The sequence below is a fragment of the Canis lupus genome, chromosome 22, assembly GCF_003254725.2.
Source record: "Canis lupus dingo isolate Sandy chromosome 22, ASM325472v2, whole genome shotgun sequence".
Classification (NCBI taxonomy): domain Eukaryota; kingdom Metazoa; phylum Chordata; class Mammalia; order Carnivora; family Canidae; genus Canis; species Canis lupus.
Genome location: NC_064264.1, coordinates 48354174 through 48370351, shown reverse-complemented (window position 1 = coordinate 48370351; position 16178 = coordinate 48354174). Strand labels below are relative to the sequence as shown.

Here is a 16178-nt window from a genome sequence, read left to right as displayed (position 1 = left end):
AGCCTATAAGCTAAACTAATCCGTGACTTTATATTACACAGGTGTGGTCCTATTTTTACTGCCAATTCCCTCCTCTAGTGGAATTAATAGCTTTCTCACTTTCTTCTTTTTCGTTTTCGTTTTTGTTTTGAGTTAATTCAGTGGTTTATTATTTTGGTTAACTCTTTGAAGAACTAATCATTGGCTTATCTTTTCTATTTATTTAAGTCTCTAATTTGTTAAGTGCTATCCCAGTGAACAATGCTTGACTACTTTGTTTCTTTTCTAAATCTTTCAGTTGAGATCTGTTTTATACCTTCCTTTTGCCTTCTTCTTTATTTTTCTTTCTTTCTTTTTTTTTTTTTTTTTTTTTTTATTCAAGAGAGAGCTTGAACAGGGTTTGGGGGATGAGGAGCAGAGGGAGAGGGAGAAAATCTTTTTTTTTTTTTTTTTATTCATGAGAGACACACAGAGAGGCAGAGACACAGGCAGAGAGAGAAGCAGGCTCCATGAGGGGAGCCTGATGTGGGACTCGATCCCAGGACCCTGGGATCACGACCTGAGCCAAAGGCAGGTGCTTAACCATGGAGCCACCCAGGTGTCCCTGAGAGAAAGAATCTAGAGTAGGCTCCATGCCCAGTGTGGAGCCCAAGGCTCACAGCCCTGAGATCATGACCTGAGCCGAAATCAGGAGTCGGACACTTAACCAGCTGAGCCACCCATGCGCCTTCCTTTTTGCCTTCTTCTTCATATACTTATTTAGAGAAATATATTTTCTTCTAAATAACATTTTGCATTGATGAATTTTGATGGGTGGAGTTTGTGTTTGTAAAATAAGATGTTTTAACTTTTGTGGGCTTTCTCTGTAACTCTGGTGTTACTGTGGGGAGTGTTTTAAATTCTATGGGGATATTAGTTAAGGCTCTTCTGGGTACTGGATCACTTAGGTAACAGTGTAGAAGATTGGAAGGATCCTGGGGCAGCTCTTCATAGCATAGGAAGAGATGGGTGCCTGGCTGGCTCAGTCGGAGGAGCATGAGACTCTTGATCTCGGGGTTGTGAGCTCGAGCCCCACGTTGGGTGTAAAGATTACTTAAATAAATAAATAAACTTAAAAAAAAAACAAAAACAGTAAAGGAATTACTGATCAGCTAGGTCCTGGGATGCAGATGCCTGGTGGCCCAGCCAGGGCCTCGTGGGACCCAGCTAGGAAATCCAGTCGAGCCTCTGGATCTCTCTGTGGCAGGTTTCGGATCCTGGGAGAGAAAATCTGTAGACCTGGCTTGGGCCAGGTGTCCATTTCCTGGCCCAGTGGGAGGATACAACACAGAAATGACCCCTGTGGAGCCACTGTCTGAGCATCACTGGGGCTCCCAGAACAGAGAAGTGTGGTGTGGGCAGCTACCCCTGTGTACCCAGTGACTGTCACTTCCTAGCAAGGAATCTGGCCAGTAACTTCTCTCAGTTCAATTTTCTCATCTGTAAAATGAGGATCATAATAATACCAACAACTTCATAACTTATGGTGAAAATTAAGTGAGTTGATATTTGTAAACACACACAACAGTGCCTGTCACCTAACACTGTCTACATGTTTGCTGTTGTATCTCTAAGTTTATCTACATATGTCCTGTCTATTCTATTTGCTTGAAACTTCATAACCCAATACACGGTTAGTTGGAGTGCAAGAAAGATTCATATACATTTTTATTTTATTTTATTATTTTTTAAAGATTTATTAATTTTTTAAAAAAAGATTTTTATTCATTTGAGAGAGAGCGAGTGAGCAAGAGAGCACACAAGCAGGGGGAGCAGCAGAGGCAGGGGGAGAAGCAAGATCCCCACTGAGCTGGGAGCCTGACTCGGGGCTCCATCCCAGGACCCTGAGATCATGACCTAAGCTGAAGCTCAACTGACTGAGCCACCCAGGCACCCTATATACATTTTTAAAAGTTAGATTCCCTAGTTTTGTATCTAGTTCTCTGAAACCCTTTGTTATTTCTATCTGACTGGTGGTACTGTTCGTTCAGCAACATGATATTTTTACCACCTTCTTGTTTATTTGATCTGCTAAATTCTGAAAGCAGGGTGCTAGGGAATCCCAAGTTTTATTTATTTCCTCTTGGATGACTGTCATCTTTTCATTTATATATTTTGTTGTCACAAAATGTGTGGCACCTAATGAATATCGCTGTGTTGTCATTACTCACTGTGCCTTTTATCATTCTAACGTGCCAATGTTGATATTTCCTTGGCTTTTGTTTAAGTTCTATCAGAGATCATGATTTTTTTTTTTTTTCAGAGATCATGATTAAGATGCCTGCCTCTCTTCCATTTACATGGGCTTTAATTTTAGCTTACCTTTTCTCTTTTCTTTTTTTTTTTTAATTTTTATTTGTTTATGGTAGTCACACACACAGAGAGAGGCAGAGACACAGGCAGAGGGAGAAGCAGGCTCCATGCACTGGGAGCCCGACGTGGGATTCGATCCCGGGTCTCCAGGATCGTGCCCTGGGCCAAAGGCAGGCGCTAAACCGCTGCGCCACCCAGGGATCCCTCTTTTCTCTTTTCTTTAAATACGTCTTTGGACATAATCCAAATCCATCAAATCCTTGGGTTGTTTTTTTTTTTCCCCTTAATATTTATTTATTTATGGGGGGATGGGCAGAGGGAGAGAGAATCCTCAAGTGGACTCCCTGCTGAGCGGGGGGAGCCTGATGCAGGGCTCCATCCCTGGACCCTAAGACCAAGGCCTGAGCCAAAAGCGAGTCTGACACATAACAGACTGAGCCACGCAGGTGCCCTGGGTTGGGTCTTGCTTTTTTAATTCACTCAGTGACTCTTTTAAGAGATTTGGTGCACATTGTAACTGTCACATGGCACTACATTTCCACTTGGTGTGTCTTACTTTGTTGCGATGGTCTTTAGGTAACTGGCTGTCAGCTGGCCCTGCGGCCGCGTTGTCCCAGTGCTGGCTCTGTTTGGCCGTGCAGCACCCGGACGCAGAACGCACCCTGCCTCTGTACACACCCCCCCCACACTTGCACACACCCCCTAAGCTCCAGCCGCACTGCCTCACTTTCCACATCCCTGAATGCAGATTCTCTCCCCTCTGCTGGGAATTCCCGCCCCCTCTTTCTTTGCCTGGCTAACTCTTCCTTTATCCCTGAAATTTAGGGTTAAACATCCCCTGAGAAGCTTTCTCTTTCTTAGTCTGGGGCAGGTGGCCCGTCCTTGCCTTCCTATATAGTTTGAATAGAACCCCATGACACCCGCTGCCTCTTTGTCTGCTTATCCATCTTCCCCGCAAGCCTGCGAGCAGCCAGAGGGCCGGGGTGGTAAGCCTGACCTCTGAATGCCACCTCCTAGATTGGGTCTTGGCTCACAGGAGGCGCTCAATAGATGGCTGCCAAATAAATAAATGAATGAGACATCAATCTTGGTATTTATGGATTTTAAAATGGTTTGGGACACCGGGCTGGCTCAGTTGGTAGAGCATGCGACTCTTGATCTTCATGTCATGAGTTCAAGCCCTGTGTTGAGCATAGGGATTACTTAAATAAAATAAAATAAAAAATAAAATAAAATGGTTTGAAGTTTTTTTTGAGGGCTAGTGGGTGTCACTTTCTTCTTCCTTATCTTTGTTAAATCATAAATATTGTTGCTTTGAAATCTTTTTAGTTTCTTCTTAAAATACCCTGTTATTTTATGCTGTATTTTCCTTAAGACAAAAGATAATAATTTATACCATCAAACTTTCCCCATTAGTCATACTGACAAATTACTCTTCTGAGTCTACCTTTGAAATGCAAATTAAATTGTCCATTTTTAATGATCCTTGAAATGAATGATTTTAATGGTAGCCCTTTCTGTTCTTGAGGATTTACAAATGTTGTTCTTCTACTGTCAAAGCAGAACAAATTGACAGGGTAACTGACCTGGGATGGTAATGCTTGGTCCTAAATTGCTCCATAAATGTCTTCCCTGATTTTTCACTTGTAGAATTGAGGCATTCTTGTCTTGATATCTCTGAACAGCAGCTGCCTTACTCTGCTGGTTGTGGCAATTTCTAAAAAATATTGTTTAGTTGCAGAATGTAATGGTAGAGAAGATCCCATTTACAATATGACAAAGAAGAGAAACTATTCAGGAATAAATTAGGAAGATATTGCATCATAAAACCTGAAATTCCATGTGCTGCCTGGATATTTTCGAGCCTCATGGGGACCCAAAGCCTTAGTGTAAGTTCTGCTCTTGCCAGATATGCCTCCCACCCAGTGGGAAAGGCTCCCCATGCTAATCCAGAGAAGCCAGTCACATTGTCCCATGGTAATCATAATCCCCCTCTTGTCACTACAAAACAGTGCCTCCCGCTGCACCTGCTGGGTCACTCTGCTCCCAGGTGCGGCTCCTCCATGGCCCTGCATGGCGTGGTTGTCCTGCCCTAGGCTGTGAATGCATGTGACTAATGAGCCACCATCCATCTCATCCATCCAGTGCTGGTATTGTGTGGCCACCAATAAAACACTATTTAGGGCATAGAATCCTTCCTTCACCAGTGGGGTAGATAGGACATGATCAGAACAGACACGTGCAGAAACAGTATGAGAAAAGTTTTAGAGGCATCTGGGTGGCTCAGTGGTTGAGTGTCAGCTCAGGTTGTGATCCTGAGATTCTGGGTTCAAGGCCTGCATGGGGCTCCCAGCAGGGAGCCTGCTTCTCCCTCTGCCTATGTCTCTGCCTCTCTCTCTGTGTCTCTTATGAATAAATAAGTAAAATCTTAAAAAAAGAAAGAAAAAAAGAAAGAAAAGTTTTAGAATCCTCCTGAAAGACACAAAAATCAGCTTCAGCAAAAATGAAAATGTCCCCTATTCTTGGATAGGATGACTCAACATTTTAAAGATGTCTGTTCTCCTAAGCTAATTTACAAATTCAGTGCAACCTTACCCAATAAGAATACCAACAAGCTATTTTATGGTTAGACAGTGTGACTCTAGAGTTTTTATGGAAAACAGCAGAGGATAAATGCTGTGAGGGCAGATTAGCCCTGGCAGACATCAAAATGCAGGATACAGCCTTTATAATTAACAATGTGGTGCTGGCAGGTGAGTGGAGAAGTGGACCATGGGAATAAAATGAAAAGCCCAGATTAGACTCAAACATACAGGGAAATTTAGTATATGACAAACATGGCATCTCAGATCTTTGGGTCAAAATGAACTTTTTAATAAATGGTGTTGAGAGCACTGCAAGGCCACTTGGGAAAAGACAAAATTAGATTTATATTTCATTCCACACTCAAAGCAAATTCCAAATGAATCAGGACTCTGAAGGTAAAAAAATAATACCATCCAAGTACTAGCAAATAAAATGAGGTGAATTCCTCTTTAAACTTGGGGTAGGAAAGGCTTTTCTCAACTATGACAAGGTCCAGTGGCAGTAAGATTGATAAATTTGACTGCATAAAAAAATTAAGTCAAGAGATGACTGATGAAGTAGGAGAAAATAATCACAACAGATGATACTACAAAGGGCAAATATCCTTAACGCATAGAGAATCTTTTGAAAATTGAGGGACAAAGGACTAAAAGTACAATAGAAAAATAGGAAGAGGTTAAATACAAACAATTCACAAAAAGAACATAAAAATTGCCCTTAAACGAATGAAATAATGTCCAGGCTTACTCGAAATAAATCACACTATGATGCCATTTCTCCCTTACTGATTGGAACAAATTTTTAAACATGACAGTATATTCAGTTGTCAGGGTGGGGGGAAATAGTCTTTTCTACTGCGGGTGGGCACACACCCTGACATAATCCTTCTGGGGAAAAACTGGGCAGTATCTAATAATACTATATATGCACCCTTACTTTTTTTTTTAATAGGCTCCATGCCCAGTGTGGAGCCCGATGCAAGGCTTGAATTCACAATCCGGAGATTGAGACCTGAGCTGAGATCAAGAGTCAGACGCTTAGCCAACTGAGCCACCCAGATGCCCCCACACTTTTATTTTTTGACGCAGGAATTCAGCAGTTCGACCTCTAGGACTCTGCTGTAGATAGGCCTCCAACAACATGAATTCATGTTGTTGCTCATGATTTCATGAATCATATAATTATGCATTGCAGCATTGGTTATAATTGTAAAACGTTGGAAACAATGTAATTGCCTTTATGCAGGAGATTGGCTGAATAAACTATGCTAAGTTCTTATCATGGAGAACTGTACAGATCTAAGAAAGGATGGGGAAGTGCTAGCACTGTGACCTGATACGGAGTGACTTCCAGGGCATATTATGAGGTGAGAAAAGCAAAGAACAAGCGCTAATCTGTAGGATGCTGAATTTCATGTAAGGAAGAAGGGATTATAAAAATATACATGGGGACTCAGTTGGTTAAGTGACTCTTGATTTTGGCTCAGGTCATGATCTCAGGGTTATGAGATCGAGACCCGTGTTGGGCTTCACACTCAGTGGGGAGTCTACTTGAGATTATTTCCCCTGCCACTGTTCTCTCTCTCTCAAATAAATAAATAAATCTTTTTAAAAAAATGCACATGGGGCACCTGGGTGGCTCAGTTGGTTAAGCGTCTGCCTTTGGCTCAGGTCATGATCTCAGGGTCCTGGGATTCAGCCCTGCCATCAGGCTTCCTGCTCAGCAGGGAGTCTGCTTCTCCCTCTCCCTCTCCCCCTGCTTGTGCTTTCTCTCTCCGTCAAATACATAAATAAAATCTTTTTCAAAAAATGCACATGTATCTGTTCATTTGTCCAAAAGAAATAGAGTAGGAGTAAATCAGGAACTAAAGACACCAATTACCTATGAGAGAGAAGGATGAGAAAAAGGAAGAAAAGGGGGTGAATATAATCAGATATCAGGAACATAGAGAGTAACGTTTCTCTGAGTATACTTTTTGTATAGCTCTGACTCTTAGAACTACAATAGAGTTTTATATACCCTTCAAATACCTAAAATGAAACAAACACCAACAAATCAACCTTAGGTGTATCACAAAGGAACCACAGAATAGCACCAAAGAGGGTAGGCAAGAAAACAACTAACCTGGGTAGCTTTGATAACCAATATCTTTCCTGGATATCAACAGAAAGCTACATACATGCTATCGTCTTATTAGTAAATGTGTTTCTCACAGGTGTATGGATTAGCAATTCTGGAATTACTGTGGGTGTATACGAATTGAACAAATAAGTAAGGGTAGTTAAGGAAAGCCAGGTTTCTTCCCACTGGAGAAAGAAGTTTCAACCACAGGCTAGACTGAACCCCATAGCAGTGGATTCCAATCAGTATAAATTCATGATTTTAAACATATACACAGAAAGATAGATACAGAAATTCCCATGTGGCTGTGCATGTGTGGGTTAGTGTCTATACATACATGTGCTTCCTGGCTCTATTCAGAAGACCAAGAAGAAATGGCACCACATAACAGTGAGAACACCTAGCACCCCAATCTTGGTTTCTAAATACCATTCTCCAATAAAAGGAAGCAGAGATCTTTGGAGAAATGGTTAGTTCCAGGCCTGGGCAGGGAAAGTACAAGATGATCTTGGAACATCTTGTAATGTCAGAAGTAAGGAAGTGCTCACAAAAGAATGAGAGCTTGGGGATCCCTGGGTAGCGCAGCGGTTTGGTGCCTGCCTTTGGCCCAGGGCACAATCCTGGAGACCCGGGATCGAATCCCACATTGGGCTCCCTGCAGGGAGCCTGCTTCTCCCTCTGCCTGTGTCTCTGCCCCTCTCTCTCTCTCTCTGTGACTATCATGAATAAATAAAATTTATTTAAAATTAAAAAAAAAAAAAAAAGAATGAGAGCTTGTAGAAAGATCACAGACCTCAATCTGAAGGGGATCCTAATAGCCAAAGCTGCAACAATTTAATGTAGGATGAAAGCGAGAGAGAGAGAGAGGGAAAGAGAGAGAGAGAGAGAGAAACATGGATTTTAGCCTATAGAATAAAATAATACCTGCTCTTCTATATTGATAGAAATAATCAAACACATACATGGCAAGAAGGGACAGATATTCCTTACAGAAGAAGTCAAATAATAAATGTAAAAGAAATGAGCGAAGTAGAAAAATCACCACTTGCTAACACATAGTTGTTATGGACAAGAACCATTGAACAAATGACTGCTGAAATTGGTGGGAGAGAGTTTGAGGGGGAACAGGGTATCGGAATCATCTGAAATCATCTCTCCCTGGGGAAAAGGTGGTCACTTTACAGTAGAGACAGTTGGGAGACACCACCTGAACCAAATGATCAAGGTTAACATCGCCAGTGAGAAGGCATTCTGACATAGCACATCTTCGTGTCGGCTACACTGAGAAGGACACAAGAGTGGTGCTCTTGCCCCAAACCCGTAACATTATTCTAGTCACGAGAAAACAGAAGACAAACCCACACTGAGAGATACTCCACAAAACAATTGGTTAGAACTTCAAATGTGTCATGGTCATAAAAGACAAGAGAAAAACAAGAAACTGTCACAGCCCAAAGGAGACTTAGAAGAAACACCCACTATTCCACTCAGGTTGTGATCTCAGGGTCATGAGAACGAGCCTGACGTCGGGCTTTGCACTCAGTGGGGAGTCTGCTCCAGATTCTCTCCTCTGCTCCTCCCCCCACTCGTGCTTTTCTCTCTCAAATCTCAAATAAATAAGTCTTAAGAAAAAGAAAAAAAAAAAAGAACCACTAAATGTGACATGTGGAGTCCTGCATACGATGCTGGAATGGAAAAAAGTTGTTCATGGAAAAACTAGTGACATTTGAATGAGGGCCACGGTTTAGTTAATAGTATTGTTTTGGTGTAAATTGTCTGGTTTTGATCATTGCACTATGGTTATGTAAAGACTATGTGAGGCTCAGGCTCGCAGTAGGGAAAATTGGGTGGGGGGTTTATAGGAACACTGAACTATTTTTCCAACTTTTCTGCAAGTCTAAAATTAGTTCAGGGGGGATGGGTTACACAGGCGTGGGGATTCAGGAGGGCACTTATTGCAACCAGCACCATGTCATATGTGTGATCTCTAAATTCCCCACATGAAACTGATATCATGCTGTATGTTAACTAGCTGGAGTTTAATTAAAACTTGGGGAAAAAAAAAGTAGGATTGTGCTTTGGGTAGAAGAAGGTGTGAAGAAAGAAAATGCATCTTTTTTTTTGTTGAGGACTAAAAAAGGTAATTTTGTCTTAAATCGAGGCTGGTTATTTAAAGAGGAAAACCTTAGGACAAGATCTTTGGAGAAATGTGATAAAGATTTGTGAAAAAGCAATTTAAAAAATATATGGTTAACTGACTTAGATTACAATAAATATATCAATGAGTTTTAATATCAAAAATAAGCCGATGCAAAATTAGAATTTGGTTTTTCTCTCTGTTGAAAAAACATTTTCTTAGGTTATTGGTCTGCTTTTTACAAGGAATTGTAAACACATGCTTTTCTTTACCTTTCACATAATCTGCCTAGAAAAACAAAGATTCTACATTTTGTCATTATTCAGTCTTTGATTACTGAGGGGAGAAAAACAGTCTATTGTACATTAAAAGAGCTAAGATTTTTAAACAACTAGTTAACTTTCTGTATTTGCCTGTGATGCCTTTCAATGCCGCTTTGGTTAAATGGATAACTAAGTTTATCCATTATCATCATAATGATCAGTGATCCTATTTAATCAAAAGTCCAGACCACCCCCAAATCAAATTCTAAAATAAAGTCTTATGATCTCAAAGAGGATCCCTAGAACAAGTCAAAGGATTTCTTCTCCTCATAGAAAACAGAGAGTAAATAGACTTATTTGGTATGTGGAATCACATGGGAAGCATCGTCAAATAAAGGATGCTAAACCTTATGAGATTATATTTTTTTGCAAACATAGGTTATTACAATAAATGTTCTAGAAATTATATGAAATAAAATAAAATTAGTTCAGAATTAAAAGCTAAAAAATATATTTAGGAACTAGACAGATAGATAGATGAACCAGTTGGGGTTTTAAAAAGTAATGATGGAGGGGCACCTGGGTGGCTCAGTGGTTAAGCGTCTGCCTTTGGCTCAGATCGTGATCCCGGGGTCCCAGGAAAGAGACCCGCATTGGGCCCTCCTAGGTCTCTGCTTCTCTCTGTATCTCTCATGAATAAATGAATAAAATCTTTTTTTTTTTTTTAAAGTAAGAATGGAAAACTATATGTTCAGGGATCCTTTCTATAGTTGGCTGCTAGAGAAGTTTCTCTGAAGCTTTAGAACATTATAAAAACCGCAACATCCCGAAAGCAACAATGGAGAAATCCCAAAGGGTCAGGTCTGACGGGCCCTCTGAGAAGGGTACAGAATATCTTTCAGAAGTTCCCACCGGAGTGCAGGGATGCTGAGCATTTAGCCATTGGCTCTTGTCTCCCCTACTGAGACCAAGAGGGAAATTCACTCCCTCTGATTCTGGGCTGTCCTGTACCTCAGCGGGATGCTTCTCTACCCTTCACCTCCCCAGCATTGAGGAAGACCCAGGACAGGACGTGGACCGAACCACACAAGGCGATTCTGACTCGAGAGGAGCAGACCAGCACACTGCAGAAAACATCAGAGGAGGTAAGGGCTGCGATGCCAGCTCCCCAGGCCTCAGCAGAAAGAGAAGGAAATCCTATGCAGAGTCACTGTGGGAGGCAGAAATGACCCACACGGCAAGGAGTTGCTCTCTGCCACCAACCACATGAGCTTGGAAGAGGCCTCTGACTGCAGCTTTGTGAAACCCTAAGCAGAGGACCTAGCCACCCTGTGCCCAGATTCCTGCCCCCAAGAAACCGGGAGACAACAAATGAGTATTATTTTCAGCCTCCAATTTTATGTTCATTTGTTATATGGCAGCAGAAATGAAGACAATCACCTCATAGGAATGTGACTGGCCTTCAAAACTTAGAAGCAGGCCCAAGTAGCCACTGAAGCTAAATATACACCTACCCCATGATTCAACAATTCCAGGAAAAATGAGTACCACCACTAGGAGCCATGGATAAGGATGGGCGATGCATCACATCTGTGAGAATGGCTAGTGTCAGAAAGACAAGAGACCACAGTATCAGTGAGAGTATGGAGAAAAGGTAGTCTCGTGCACTGTTGAGGGGAACACAAATTGGTGCAGCCACTTTGGAAAACAGTATGGGGGTTCCTCTGAAAATTAAAAACAGAGCTGCCATGTGAACCAGCAATCCCATTTTCTTATGTTTGAAGGGAAGGAAAATGACCTTGAAGAGACGTCTCCACCCTGCCCCTCCCTCACACGTTCACAGCAGCATTATTCACAATCACCAAGGCATGGAAACACTTGAGCATCCATCTATGGATAAATGGATGAAGCAAATATGGCATGCATATGTACACACAATGGAATATTACCTGGCCATAAAAAAGAAGGAAATCTTGCTATTTATGACAATATGGATGAATGGCTCTTGAGGGTATTATGCTAAGTAAAATAGAGAAAGACATATACCGCATAATCTCACTTATGTGTGGAATTTAAAAAAAATCCAGACTCATAGAAACAGACAGTGGAATGGTGGTTGCCGGGGGCTGGAAGGTGGGGAAACTGGGAGATGTTGGTCAAAGAGGACAAACCTCCAGCTATAAATTGGTTTAAGTTCTAGGGATCTCATGTACAGCATGATGACTACAGCTAACAGTACTCTATTGTATGCATAAAAGTTCCCAAGAGAATAAATCTTAAATGTTCACACATACACAAAAATTGTAATGATCTGTGATGGATCTGTGTGATGTTCACACATACACAAAAATTGTAATGATCTGAGGTGATGGATGTGGAGGTGTTAACTACACCTATTGGGGTAATCAGTTTGCAGTGGATACTTATATCAAACCATCATGTTGTACATGTTAAACTTACACCATGTTGTGTGCCAACTGTGTCTTAATGAAACTGAGAGGAGGGACACCTGGGTGGCTCAGTGGTTGAGCGTCTGCCTTTGACTCAGGGCGTGATCCCAGAGTCCTGGGATTGAGTCCTGCATCGGGCTCCCGGCAAGAAGCCTATGTCTCTGCCCTCTGTGTCTCTCATGAAAAAATTAAAAAAAAAGATAATTAAAAAAAAGATAATTTTTAAAAAGAAGAAAAAAGAAAGCTAAAAAAAAAGAATATATAATGCAGCATTCTTCTTTTTGTCTCTTTTAAAAGTTGTAGCAAGATACACAAAACATACAATCTACCATGTTAGCCATCTTCAAGTGGCACTGAGCATGTTCCCATGGTTGTGCCATCATCACCACTATTCATCTCCAGAATTGTCTTTTTCTTCCCAAATGGAAACTCTATACCCATTACACAATAATTCCTTATTCCCCCCAACTCACAGCCCTGGCAACCACCATTCTACTTTCTAGTGCTATGAGTTTGATTATGTTGGTACCTCAGATAAGTAGAATCATACAGTATTTTTCCTTTTGCGACTGGCTTATTTCACTCAGCATAGGGTCTCCGAGATTCATCCGCTTTGGAATGTCCTTCCTTTGCATGGCTGAATAAGATTCCATTGTATGCCAATGCCACATTTCGCTTATCCATTTGTCCATCAGTAGACACTTTGGTGGTTTCCACCCTTTGGCTGTGGTGAATAATGCTGCATTGTGCTTAATCGCCTCCTAGAAGAGCCTAATCATTCATCAGTACTTGAAGAGAGAAACTGTGGCATGTTTATTCAACAGAATACCACATGTTAATAAGAAAGAATGAATTACGTAACACTATGAGCGTAGCATGGATGGAGTTTATAGACATAATGTGAAGTGAAGAAAGGAAAGCCCGACTCTTGGTTTCAGCTCAGGTGGGATTGAGCCCCAAATTGGGCTCTGTGCTCAGCAGGAGTTTGCTCAAGGTTCTCTCTCTCCCTCTCCCTCTGTCTTCCACCCCTCCCAAAATAAATAAATAAATCTTTAAAAACAAAGTAAAGCAAAAACAATGATTGAAGATGAACGTCAAAAATCAACCTTTTACAACCTTATGTAAATAATAACTAAAAATGGATCATGGATTTAAAAGGTAAGCAAGCTGGTAAGGAAAGCCCAGATTCAAAGGACACATCTCTTGATGAGAGGAGCAGGATGGAACGTGGGAGAGAATTGGTTATAGCACCACAGAAAGCTATTCACATAGGTGAATATAAGTAAATAACCTAAGTCAATATAGTCGTCCACTCAAATGCATCATATTACCAATGATCTTATGTAGTGGATGGTGCAGTATATTTTTGCAATTTTTGCATATGTATAGTGTGAGTTGGACCTCTGTATTACAGAAATAAATTAACATTAGCCATCTTCCTAAGCCTCATCTCTGTGATAGCTCCCTTTGGACCCTGGGTCAACTCTTGGATTATGTCATTCTGGATCATGCACAGCCAACATTTTCTTTTTTTTTTAAATATTTTATTTATTTATTCATAGAGACACACACAGAGAGAGAGGCAGAGATACAGGCAGAGGGAGGAGCAGGCTCCACGCAGAGAGCCTGACTGGGACTTGATCCCGGGTCTCCAGGATCACGCCCTGGGCTGCAGGTGGCGCTAAACCGCTGTGCCACCGGGGCTGCCCTTTTTTTTTTTTTTTTTTTAAAGATTTTATCTATTTATTTATAGAGACACAGAGAGAGAGGCAGAGATACAGGCAGAGGGAGAAGCAGACAGCCAACATTTTCTTTGTCCTCAAGGTGTCACATTGTCTCGGATTGGGAGGCACAATCTGGTGGGGTCTGAGATGGTGTTCCCCCGCGTTGCCCCTCATCTGCTGCTGGCTGTATGACCTTTCAGTGTTTTCCTGGTGTCGTGCCTATCTTTATTTGCCATAGCAGACCCACTCAGGTCTCCAGCTCTCATCTACCCAAATCCTCTACAGTGTTGGTTCTACAAGGGCAAAGACTTGTCTGTCTTCTATCTTCCAGGCTTGGCACAGTACAATACCTGGCAAATAGTAGTCACTGAAACAAGTATTTGCTCATTAAATAAATAAATGCTCTACCAGCCGAGTTACAGTCCGATGTAGATTTGATCCATGTGTATGACAAGGCTTTGGTCTGCATCTTTTTTTTCTCTTTGGTGATCAACTTTTTGCCAGTTACTGGTAAATTTTATCTTAAAAAGAACCCCTGAAAACCCATTCTTTTAATGCTATAATGTATTGAAGTATTGCAAGTATAAAATGTTTGATGTTTGGGATTTGATTTTTTCCCCCCAATGTTATCCTTTTACGGAGGAAGGAAAAAAAAGATTGGTATTTTTGTTGTATAAGGAATAGTGTCTAAGGCAGGTACTTCTACTCTTGACCTCAGCCCCACACACCTGTGTTCTAAAGCTATAGGAGAGAGTGGAGTTGGAATTGAAAAGAAAGATAAGGTAGAAGACACAACACATAAATCAAAGGGAGCAGGGAATGGGGTTTCATTTGATTACTTGAGGAATAAAAAGTTGGAAGTAAAACAAGACAGCAGAATGTTGTTAATTATTGAATTTGATGGTAGTCACATGGGGGTTCATTAGGATCTTCTTTTTGGGATACCTTTAAAATGTTCTATAATAAAAAATTAAAGTGCAATTAAATAATAAAAACAAAAAAACTGCCTGCCATCTTTTTTTTTTTTCTGCCATCTTTATAGATGCTCCAAGTGTTATAATCATGTAGAAGATACAACAAGAAACTCAGCTTTTAAAATACCTGGATTGGAACACCTGGCAGTCTTAGTCAGTGGAGCACGTGACTCTTGATCTCCGGGATATGAGTTCAAGCCCCATGTTGATTGTAGAGATTACATAAATAGACTTAAAAAAAAAAAAAAACAACCTGGATCAACAGACTTTCTTGCCTGAGTTTTCAATTTATCTTTGGTTATCTGCAAAACTATTATCTCCCCCGTAGGAGTAAGATGATACAAATAAAATGTACTCAAACAGGTAGTTTCCCTCAATTCCCTCCTGTATTCACAATTTTTTAAAAAAGTCTATTATTTTCCAGGCTACACTAAATGGAGCCTTTCCCCATGACTGATGTAAAGTTTTCTAAGAGAAAAATGATGACCTTTGTGTTGGTAAAAACATATGGATTATAACAGGAGAAGCAAATATTTTGCAGAATGAAGCATGTGGTGTGTGGAGTATTTTTAGCCCCCCCGAAATTCTTAGCTCAACAGAAGTATACTCTTAAGAACTAAAAGCTTTAAGATGTGAATGGCCTAGTTCAATTCCCTTAAAGTCTGAGAAATTCTTTCCATAATATCACTTCTTCAGCCTTAGGTCGGACATTAATAGTGATGAAAATTCAGTTCTTCACAAGGTACCCATTCCTCTCTGGATCTATTCTATTTACTGGTAACTTTTTCCTTCTCGAGACATTGGACTCACAGCTTTCACCTATTGCTCTAGGCCCTGCCATCGAGAACCAGGCAAAAACAAGTCCAGTCCCTATTATAGACAACGGGGATCCTCTCCCAGGATCTTGAACTCCCATGTCTTTCCTCTGTGTGACACAACCAGATTTCATGATTCAGGTGGAGGTGGGTGGGGCTGTCTTTTCCCCAGAACTCAGTAGTTTTAAGAGCTGACTACATCCTCAGAACACCACCTTCTCCCAAAACTACTCATAAGAATCAGCTGCAGTAAGGGGGTGGGCATGGGGGAGCCAGTAGGGGGCATTTATGTCAAAATTCCAGAGGAAATATAAAGCCTTAATTCCATTTAGGGGACAAAATGTTTCTTCTTATTAAGGAAATATCGAGCTTCAACAGGCACAAGAATTTGGCTTATTTTTGTAGGGATGAGATGATGAGGAAGGAGAGGAGATTGACCATTTAGGCACAAAAAAACCTTCCTGATTTCTCTGGAATCATGGTCTTTTGGGATATAGACCCATTATCTATGAAGTGTTCTTCCTGCTCCCCTAGCTGGGCATCGAGCCCTTTAGAGACAACTTGGGCATGCGGAGAATGCAGCCTTCCAGACAGGATCCAGCTGTGAGGACAGAAGACGAATATCTCTGAGGACCTACTGAGTGCAGGCTTCCAGCCACAGGCTGGCAAAATTGCATTAAACCCTGTGCACAAAAGTTGTGAGCGTGTTTCTTTCTTTCTTGGACGTTTCTAAAATGAAAATGACTTCACTGGGGATCCCTGGTGGCTCAGCAGTTT

General features: G+C 41.1%; 1 long non-coding RNA gene across 1 annotated transcript in view; it reads left to right on the top strand.

The window, feature by feature from the left end:
• Positions 1–14835, top strand: part of LOC112656075 (uncharacterized) — an 86321-nt gene extending 71486 nt beyond the window's left edge. Inside the window, exon 7 of the long non-coding RNA XR_007405019.1 lies at positions 14655–14835. This is a non-coding gene — a long non-coding RNA (uncharacterized LOC112656075). The remainder of the gene's footprint in view (positions 1–14654) is intronic.
• Positions 14836–16178: the final 1343 nt, after the last annotated feature.